Source organism: Pristiophorus japonicus, chromosome 7, assembly GCF_044704955.1.
Source record: "Pristiophorus japonicus isolate sPriJap1 chromosome 7, sPriJap1.hap1, whole genome shotgun sequence".
Lineage (NCBI taxonomy): Eukaryota > Metazoa > Chordata > Chondrichthyes > Pristiophoridae > Pristiophorus > Pristiophorus japonicus.
The window spans coordinates 18,000,779-18,009,545 of NC_091983.1; positions in this window are offsets into that span (position 1 = coordinate 18,000,779).

Consider the following 8,767-nt stretch of genomic DNA (forward strand, 5'->3'; position numbering starts at 1 on the left):
TGAGGTGCTGCAATTATCATCATAGGCAGTCCCCCGAAGCGAGGATGACTTGCTTCCATGCCAAAAAGGGATGAATTCACAGGTGTTTCAATGAAGGACCTAATATTTCAGATCCCGAACTACATCGTGAAGGGTGGAAGATGCCTGTGCGTGGATGTTTTTAACGTGTGGTGGCCGTTGCACACCAGCCACCACATGGGCTTGACAGAGCTAGGTCTTGGTCCAGTGGCAAGGATTAACCAAGATGACTGGAGACCAGCTCTGCTGCACAGACCGAGCACGCACACATATCGCAGTGTGGGCTGGCCCGTGCTGCCCCTGGGTCCTCACCTCTTCTGGGCCCCTGAGGTGCTGCAAACATGGACAAGCACTGCACAGAGGTGCACGGCTGCACCCAGGCTCTCCCATGACTCCCTCCACAGGCTTATGGAGGGATTCACAGCACATAGGGAAGATTCTCTTCCCTTCCAATATTCGGAAGAGACCTCCCAGGAGACCAATGTAGCCCGGTTGCACATTGCAGAGGAGGGCACAAGCAGTGATGTCATCAGGAGGACCAGGCTGTAGTAGCACAAACCTTTCAATAATCTCAGTAGGTCATGAAATGTTACTACAAAGCCACACTCAACCTCATCCTGCTGTGCCGCTCATCACATCCCCATCACTCTGCCCTACCCTACTCTACACATCCTTACTCACACCAACTTACCTTGCACCTCCACCCATCCATCTCTCTCTCTCTATTTACATTATGATATCCCCATCTCACCAGTCACCCCTCACACTCACCCTTATCATACCAACTAATAACACACAAGGGTAGGCACTTGGGTGTTTTCGCCAATGTTCATGTAACGTTTCTGTCTATGTGTTGTCAAACATTGAAATCTTTATTTTCAACACTTTACCTTCTTGGACAGATTTGTGTGCGCCTTTGGAAGTGGCTTAGTGAGTTGCAGTGAATGGTGAGACATAACAGTGCCACCCCACAATGATGATAAGTGTGAAAGGAATGGCTTGGGCATTGTAGGGTTACTTTACGGTGCTGGTGTGCGGTGGTGCCAACCTGGCGCATCATGTGGCAGCCAGAGTGTACAGCATCAAGTGCAGTAAATGTACCCATGGTTAGGGCATCCCTGGCCTCCTGGGCAGCAATATGGTCGGTGCTGATGTCCTGTGTCCTGTGCAGCATCAGGTGATTACAGAGAAGCTTGGTGTTGTTGTTGGTGCTGTTGGTGCACCTGGTGATGTCGGTGTTGGGGGCTGATCGTGGTGGGATTCTGAGCACCAACATGAGATTTTTTCAAGGGCACTGATGCTGATGGCAGGTGAGGTTGAGACAACAGAAGCGATCTGTCAATGGTGAGAGAGGTTGCTCCAATGAGGTGACACTGGATAGAGAGTTTACTCCAAACACTTGCTAGCTACACAAAGCTCAATCTGTCTTCCAAATGCAGCAAGCAACAGTTTCTGACCTTGGAAAGTGAACACCTATAAAATGGGAGCTTTTATAGACCATTTGCAGCTGTCAAGTTAGTAAATCATCCCATGCTGAGAGAACCCCCGACCTCCTTACCTGACGTGAACCCTGAGCAGTGGGGAAGCTGTTGTCGAACTCTTAAAATCTAAAGGTGAGCTTAAAATTGTTTATAAGTGCCTGTTAACAAACTCTTAATAATCGGCGTCCACCTGACCTGTGAGATAACACCATCAGCAGTAGGCGGGGATAAAAGCAGGGGTGCCCCAGGACCCAGCACGGCGCCCACACGACCTGCAAGAGAACATTATCAGCTAACCATCGCAGGGGACAGCGTGAGCTGTCCTTGGAGGGCGACTGGATCGAAGTCGTCAGAGTCCAGGTAGCCAATTGGAGCGGAACGAGACCGGCGGCAGGGTCGGGATCCAGGTGGAGGAGGAGCTGTGAGGCCCAGAGGATCAGGACCGCTGGTGAGTGGCGATCAGAGGCGGCGTGGAGCGGAGACCGAGACTGGAAGGGCGTGGCGATCAGAGGGGGCGAGGCCAGGAGTTCGGGACTGGAAGGGAGTGGCGATCAGAGGGGGCGAGGCCAGGAGGTCGGGACTGGAAGGGAGTGGCGATCAGAGGGGGCGAGGCCAGGAGGTCGGGACTGGAAGGGAGCGGCGAACAGAGGGGGCGAGGCCAGGAGGTCGGGACTGGAAGGGAGCGGCGATCAGAGGGGGCGAGGCCAGGAGGTCGGGACTGGAAGGGAGCGGCGAACAGAGGGGGCGAGGCCAGGAGGTCGGGACTGGAAGGGAGCGGCGATCAGAGGGGGCGAGGCCAGGAGGTCGGGACTGGAAGGGAGCGGCGATCAGAGGGGGCGTGGAGCGGAGACCGAGACTGGAAGGGAGTGGCGATCAGAGGGGGCGAGGCCAGGAGGTCGGGACTGGAAGGGAGTGGCGATCAGAGGGGGTGTGGAGCGGAGACCGAGACTGGAAGGGAGCGGCGATCAGAGGGGGCGTGGAGCGGAGACCGAGACTGGAAGGGAGCTGCGAACAGAGGGGGCGAGGCCAGGAGGTCGGGACTGGAAGGGAGTGGCGATCAGAGGGGGCGAGGCCAGGAGGTCGGGACTGGAAGGGAGCTGCGAACAGAGGGGGCGAGGCCAGGAGACCGAGACTGGAAGGGAGTGGCGATCAGAGGGGGCGAGGCCAGGAGGTCGGGACTGGAAGGGAGCTGCGAACAGAGGGGGCGAGGCCAGGAGGTCGGGACTGGAAGGGCGTGGCGATCAGAGGGGGCGAGGCCAGGAGGTCGGGACTGGAAGGGAGCTGCGATCAGAGGGGGCGAGGCCAGGAGGTCGGGACTGGAAGGGAGCTGCGAACAGAGGGGGCGAGGCCAGGAGGTCGGGACTGGAAGGGAGCTGCGAACAGAGGGGGCGTGGAGCGGAGACCGAGACTGGAAGGGAGCGGCGATCAGAGGGGGCGAGGCCAGGAGGTCGGGACTGGAAGGGAGCGGCGATCAGAGGGGGCGAGGAGCGGAGACCGAGACTGGAAGGGAGCGGCGATCAGAGGGGGCGAGGCCAGGAGGTCGGAACTGCCGCGGAGGGGCGATCAGAACTGGTGAGCAGTGGAGGAACGACGAGGTCGTGGCCCAGGAGGGGCGGGTTCAGGGCCCTGGAGTGGTGGGGTCGAGGTCCATGAGTGGCGGGGTCGTGGCCCAGGAGCAGCGGGATCGGGGTCCATGAGTGGTGGGGTCGGGGCCCAGGAGTGGTGGGTTGAAGTCAGGGTCCAGGAGCGGAGGGTCGGGGTCGGGGTCCAGGAGCGGCGGGTCAGGGTCGGGGTCCAGGAGCGGCGGGTCGGGGTCGGGGTCCAGGAGCGGCGGGTCGGGGTCGGGGTCCAGGAGTGTCGGGTCGGGGTCGGGGTCCAGGAGCGGCGGGTCGGGGTCGGGGTCCAGGAGCGGCGGGTCGGGGTCGGGGTCCAGGAGCGGCGGGTCGGGGTCGGGGTCCAGGAGCGGAGGGTCGGGGTCGGGGTCCAGGAGCGGCGGGTCGGGGTCGGGGTCCACGAGCGGCGGGTCGGGGTCGGGGTCCAGGAGCGGCGGGTCGGGGTCGGGGTCCAGGAGCGGCGGGTCGGGGTCGGGGTCCAGGAGCGGCGGGTCGGGGTCGGGGTCCAGGAGCGGCGGGTCAGGGTCGGGGTCCAGGAGCGGCGGGTCGGGGTCGGGGTCCAGGAGCGGCGGGTCGGGGTCGGGGTCCAGGAGTGTCGGGTCGGGGTCAGGGTCCAGAAGCGGCGGGTCGGGGTCGGGGTCCAGGAGCGGCGGGTCGGGGTCGGGGTCCAGGAGCGGCGGGTCGGGGTCGGGGTCGGGGCCCAGGAGCGGCGGGGTCGGGGCTCAGGGAAGGTGTAGCATGGGCTAACAGCGAGGATGTGAGGCCCACACTGTGTCTTATGAATCCAAGGGACATTTGGAGTATGTGTATGTACTCTTGGCCCGTGCAGCGGAGCCTGGTCACCAGTCATATTGGATCTCCTTGCCACTGGACCAAGACTTTACTCTGTCTAGCCCGTGTGGTGGCTGGTATGCGATGTAAAAGAATTCAGGCACAGGCATCTTCCAATCTTCAAGATGACGTTCGGGACCTGGAATGTCAGGTCCCTTATGAAAACACCCGAGAACTAATTTTTTGGTCTGGAAGTAGGTCATCCTTGACCCCGATAGACTGCCTACTACTAATAATCTAAAGTGCTCCCCCTAGCCACTTGGATGTGGGTCTGTTCAGCACTGACAGACCTGGGAGACCAGTGTGGAGGCGGGTTGACAACAGGGTCCCAACCCGCTGTCAATCATTTCAAATTTGACAGCTGACCCGCCTCCGATCCCGTCTCTCAGCGCCAGTAAAATTCTGGCCTCTGTATTTGAAGCTTGTGACAAGGAAGTAAGAGTGCGACCACTGAGTCATGGCTGACACCTTAGTTTGAAGCAACATTGATAAGGTGGGCCCAAAATGTTTATTTGTTCAGACAGGCTAGCACAGGACACAGGGTCTTAAATCTCAACCTCTGAGAAATAAATTTAGAACAAATCTCTTTACTCAAAGGCTGATAGATATTTGGAATGATTTACCAGGGAGGGCGGGGGAGTCAAGGGGCGACAGTCCTAACAGTTTTTCTTAACTTTTTCCGCAGAGCGACGGCATACCTGGGCGGGAGCAGATCGAGGCCCGAGAGTAGGCAGCCGACCACAGCGTGCAGCCAGATCTCCTGGACTAGTTTCGATTACCTGGTTGGGTCGGAGAGGAATTTTCCCAGATTTTTTCCCCAATTGGCCTGGGTTTTTATCTGGTTTTTTTGCCTCTCCCAGGAGATTGCACGGCTGTGGGTGAGGAGAACTCTGCTGTGTGACATCGCAGGTAAGGCAGGTAAGTGATTGGTCGTGATTCTGGGCTAAGTTTTTCTTTTAAATTAACATATAGCATATAACTAAATGCTAAAAACGAATCTTTATTTGTTTAACTAATTTGATAAACTATATAGGGTAAACTAATTAATTAAATAATATAATGGGAAAACAGGAGATGTGTTGCTGCTGCAATATGTGGGAGCATCTGTGGTAAGTGTCTGTGGCTCGATGAACTTCGGCTCCGAGTTGAGGAGCTGGAGTCCGAGCTGCAGACATTGCGAGACATCAGGGAGGGAGGAAGTTACCTGGACCTTTTGCTCCAGGAGGCAGCCACACCCTCTAGATTAAATACTTTAGAATTGACACGTGGTCAGGGACGGGAGGGTGTGACTGTGAGTGAAGCAGGTAAGAGGATCCAGGAGGAGGTAGTATTGCAGGAGCCTCAGTCTCTGCACTTGTCCAGTAGATTTGAGGTTCTTGCAGGACAAGTGTGCAGACTGACCAAGGCACCGTGGTGCAGAAAGCCATTCAAGTGGGGGGAATAAAGAGGCAGGTGGTTGTAGTAGGGGACAGTACAGTTAGGGGCATAGATAGGGTTCTCTGCAGCCGAGAGCGTACGTCCCGAAGGCTGTGTTGCCTACCCGGTGCCAGGGTAAAGGACATCTCCGGGTTTGAGAAGAACTTGGAGTGGGAGGGGGAGGATCCAGTTGTCATGGTACACATTGGTACCAATGCTGGGTTAGGCCGCTCCTTCTGCTCCCCGGCCTGCTCCGATGGTGCTCGCAGGCCAGGGGCCGCGCAGGCTGCAGGAGCAGGCCGGGGAGCAGAAGGAGCAGCGTGGCGGCATACCATTCCAGGGAGCAGCACGTGCTGGAACAGGAGAGCAACGGCAGTGAAAAGTGATGTCATCAAGGTCCAGGTCGGTGATTGGAGCGTTGGCAAGTACAGCAGGAGCAGCGAGATCGGGGCAAAGCAGCGGTGAGAGATTGTAGAGGGACGTGATCGGAGCCCAGGAGAGGCACGAGTTCGGGGCCCAGAAGAGCCGAGGGCCCGGGGCAGCACGGGCCTGCCCACACTGCGATATGTGTGCGCACTAGGTCCGTGCAGCAGAGCTGGTCTCCAGTCATCTTGGTTAATCCTTGCTACTGGACCAAGACCTAGCTCTGTCAAGCCCGTGTGGTGGCTGGTGTGCAACGGCCACCCCATGTTAAAAAAAATCCAAATACAGGCATCTTCTACCCTTCAAGATTTAGTTCGGACCTGGAATTTTAGGTCCATCATTGAAACACCTGTGAACTTTTTAATGTGGAAGCAAGTCATCCTCGATTCGAGGGGCTGCCTATGATGATGATGAGGTACCAATGACATAGGTAGGACTAAGAAAGAGGTTCTGCTGAGAGAGTTTGAACAGCTAGGGACTAAATTGAAAAGCAGAACCATAAAGGTAATAATCTCAGCATTAATACCTGAGCCACGAGCAAATTGGCATAAGGTCAATAGAATCAGGGAGATGAATGCATGGCTCAGAGGTTGATGTGGGAGAAGTGGGTTTCGATTCGTGGGCACTGGCACCAATACCCGGAAAAGAGAGAGCTGTTCCGTGGGGATGGACTACACCTGAACTATGCTGGGACCAGTGTTCTAGCGAACCGAATAACTAAGGAGGTAGACAGGGCTTTAAACTAAATAAGGTGGGGAGGCGGGGGAGAACGGCCGCAGTAGAGAGCAATCTAGAATGCTAAAGAGAAAAGAAAAGGAAGCAATGAAGGAAAGTGATTGTGGTAAGAATAACCAGAAGGGACAGAGCATACAAACAAAAGTGTGCACTAACAAATAGGGTCCAGGTAGGAAAAGATAGCGATAAGACAAATAGGGCTATAGTACAAAATAATGTTAAGATATCTAATAATGTTAAAAAGACAAATTTAAAAGCATTGTATCGGAATGCACAAAGCATCTGTAATAAGGTAGACGAATTAATAGCGCAAATAGATGTAAACGGATACGATATGGTTGCAATTATGGAGGCATGGTTGCAAAGTGACCAGGTTTGGGAACTGAATATCCAAGGATATTCAATATTTAGGAAGAACAGGCAAAAAGTAAGAGGGGGTGGTGTGGCGTTGTTAGTAAAGGATGAAATCAGAGCAATAGTGAGAGAGGATATTGTCTCAGAAAATCAATATGTAGAATCATCAAGGGGCAGAAAACATTGGTGGGAGTTGTCTATAGGCCTCCAAACAGTAGAGGTAGTATAGGGGACAGCATCAAACAGGAAATTAGAGATGCATGTAGCAAGGGTACTTCAGCACTTGTAGGTGACTTTAATCAACAGATAAACTGGCCAAACCAAATTAGTAATAATACTGTGGCAGATGAATTCCTGGAGTGTTTATGAGATGTTTTTTTTAGACCAGTATGTTGAGGAGCCTACTAGGGAACACGCTATCCTAGATTGGGTATTGTGCAATGAGAAGGGATTAATTAATAGTCTTGTTGTGCAGAGTCCTATAGGGAAGAGTGACCATAACATGATTGAATTCTTTATTAAGATGGAAAGTGAAGTAGTCCAATCCGAAACTAGGGTCCTAAATCTAAACAAAGGAAACTACAAAGGTATGAGGAATGAATTGGCTATGATAGATTGGGAAGATTCATTAAAAGGCATGATGGTGGAAAGGCAATGGCTAATATTTAAGGAACGGATGCATGAATTGCAACAGTTATATATTCCTTTCTGGCGTAAAAACACAAAAGGAAAAGTGGCCCAACCATGGCTAATAAAAGAAATTAAGGATAGTATTAGATCCAAAGAGGAGTTATACAAAGTTGCCAGAAAAAGTAGCAAGCCTGAGGATTGGGAGCAGTTTAGAATTCAGCAAAAAAGGATCAAAAGATTAATTAAGAGGGGAAAAATAGAGTATGAGAGTAAACTTGCAAGGAACATAAAAAATGACTGCAAAAGTTTCTACAACTTCATAAAAAGTAAAAGATTAGTGAAGACAATTGTAGGTCCTTTACAGACAGAAATGGGAGAATTTGTAATGGGGAACAAGGAAATGGCAGAACAATTAAATAAACACTTTGGTTCTGTCTTCACGGAAGAGGACACAAATAATGTCCCAGAAGTGCAAGGGAACCAAGGGTCTAGTGAACAAGAGGAATTAAAGGAAATGATTATTAGTAAGAAAATAGTGCTGGAGAAACTAATGGGACTGAAGACCGATAAACCCCAGGGCCTGATGATCTGCATCCCAGAATACTAAAAGAGGTAGCCATGGAAATAGAAGATGCATTGGTTGTCATCTTCCAAAATTCTATAGATTATGGAACAGTTCCTGCAGATTGGAGGGTGGCAAATGTAACTGCACTATTTAAAAAAGGAGGGAGCGAGAAAACAGGGAACTACAGACCGATTAGCCTAACATCAGTAGTAGGGAAAATGCTAGAGTCTATTATAAAGGATATGATAACGGCACACTTACATAATATCAACGGGATTAAACAAAGTTAATATTGATTTCTGAAAGGAAAATCATGTTTGACAAACCTACTGGAGTTTTTTGAGCATGCAACTGATAGAATAGATAAGGGAGAACCAGTGGATGTAGTGTATTTGGATTTTCAGAAGGCCTTTGATAAAGTCCCACATAAGAGGTTAGTGTGCAAAATTAAAGCACATAGAATTGGGATGTATTGGCATGAATTGAAAATTGGTTAACTGACAGGAAACAGAGAATAGGAATAAACGGGTCTTTTTCGGGGTGGTGAGCAGTGACAAGAGGGGTACCACAGGGATCAGTGCTTGGGGCCCTAGCTATTCACAATTTATATAAATGATTTGCATAAGGAAACCAAATGTAATATTTCCAAGTTTGCTGACGGCACAAAACTAGGTGGGGTTGTGAGGAGGATGCAAAGACAC